This window comes from Apium graveolens, chromosome 6, assembly GCF_009905375.1.
Source record: "Apium graveolens cultivar Ventura chromosome 6, ASM990537v1, whole genome shotgun sequence".
Classification (NCBI taxonomy): Eukaryota; Viridiplantae; Streptophyta; class Magnoliopsida; order Apiales; family Apiaceae; genus Apium; species Apium graveolens.
Genome location: NC_133652.1, coordinates 110097227 through 110099549, shown reverse-complemented (window position 1 = coordinate 110099549; position 2323 = coordinate 110097227).

Here is a 2323-nt window from a genome sequence, read left to right as displayed (position 1 = left end):
ACCATCTCCACATTTCGAATTTGAGGCTCTCATGGAAATCTCCATCTTGCAGTCCTTCAATTTTTTTATCATCAAACACAACATGTACTGATTCCATAACAATGTTGTTTCTCAGATTGTAGACTCTATATGCTTTTCCAATAACATATCCAACAAAAATTCCTTCATCTGCTTTGGCATCAAACTTTCCATGTTGATTAGTTTGATTCCTTAAGATTTAGCATTTACAGCCAAAGACATGTAAGAAATTTAGAGTTGGATTCCTATTCTTGAACAATTGGTAGGGTGTCATGCATTTGTCTTGATTAATCAAAGAAATATTCTGAGTGTAGCATGCAGTATTCACAGCTTCAGCCCAAAAATATGTTGGTAACTTTGATTCTTATAGAATTGTTCTTGCAACTTCAATAAGAGATCTGTTTTTACTTTCCACCACCCCATTCTCTTGTGGAGTTTTAGCTGCAGAAAAGTCATGCATGATCCCATTCTCTTCACAAAATAGTCTCATCATGGAATTCTTAAACTCTGTTCCATTGTCACTCCTGATTCTTCTTACTTTGAGCTCAGGATGATTGTTGACTTGTCTTATGTGATTGATGATCTCATCTTTAGATTTTAGAAAATATGTCCAAGAGAACTTTGAGAAATCATCTACAATTACTAGGCAATATATTTTCCTAGAGATGGACAACACATTGACTGGTCCAAATAAATCCATGTGTAACAGTTGCAAAGGTTCTTCAATTGTTGAATCAAGCTTCTTATTGAATAATGCTTTAATCTGTTTTCCCTTTTGGCAGGAATCACACAATCCATCCTTTGAAAACTCCACTTGAGGAATACCTTTAACCAAATCTTTCTTGACTAGCTCATTCATGGTCTTGAAGTTTAGATGGGACAACTTCTTGTGCCATAGCCAACTTTCATCTTGACTTGCTTTACTGAGAAGACAAGTTACTGATTCTGCATTTGATGAGTTAAAATCAGCTAGGTACACATTTCCTTTTCTCACTCCAGTGAGAACCACTTTGTTGCTCTTCTTGTTGGTCACAACACAGTCTTCAGAATTGAAAGTGACTGAGTTGACCTTATCACAAAGCTGGCTGATACTCAACAGAATATGCTTGAGTCCATCCACTAGGGCAACCTCTTCAATGATGACATTATCCTTTGAAATCATGCCATATCCCACAGTATAACCCTTGCCGTCATCTCCAAATGTGATACTTGGGCCAACTTTTTCCTTGAACTCAGTGAACATGGTAGAATCTCCAGTCATGTGCCTTGAGCAACCACTATTTAGATATCAAAGATTCTTTCTGTTCCCCTGCACAAATTAAAATCAAATCAAGTTGATTTTGGTACCCAAATTTCCTTGGGTCCTGCCTTGTTAGCCTTTTTCTTTGGTTTCTTAGGTTTGACCTCATTCGACTTAGGTATTTCAGATTCATCCTTTGTCATTTGAGCCGGACCTTTGAAACTGTTCATTGAAGCAGAATTATCAAGAACATTTTGGTTTACATGAAAATACATGTTGTTTGCAAACATGTTATTCCAGTAAGGCATGCTAAATGACATTTGAGGTATACTAAATGCAGCATAATAAGGATTAGGTGCAAATGGCATATTAGCAAACTATGCATTCATATTCTGTATAGGAAAAACATTCATAGGCATTGCAGACATGGCAGTCATGTTGGGAAAAGAAGAAGGTGCAGACATGGGAGTAGGTATAGCAAGTTTGTAATTAACAGATAAATGATTAACACTACCACACTTAACACATATTTTTCTTGGAGCATATGTGTAGTTGTTATGTTTGTTAATCCCTACCTTCCCATTTCTATTATTTTTCTTTTTTGATTCTGTTTTAACCTCAATTTTTTCTAATCTTTCATTCAATTGCTTGATAGACAGATGCCCAACATTAAATATCTTTTCTTTCCTCACTTGACTTGATTCTCCTGGAACAAAGTTTTTAGGAACCGATCCATATTTATCATTCAACTTAGCTAGCTTAGCTTTGCTAACTGGCTTACTGACATTCGACGAATGTGGCTCATTATCTTTCGACGGATAATCCTTTTGATTATTCGACGAATAATTTTCATCATCCGTCGAGTCCACATCTGTTGAAAGTCCTTCAACCAAGTTGGAATCAAGCTTCTCTTTATTCTTTTTCTAGGATGCATCACAAAAAGACTCTATAACTTGAACTGTAGTGATTTGAGCATGGACATCTCTAGATGATTTCCATGCCTTAATCACTGCCTGTTCTCGTTCAAGTTGCTTTCTTAAAATCTCCTCTTTCTTTAAGGATTAT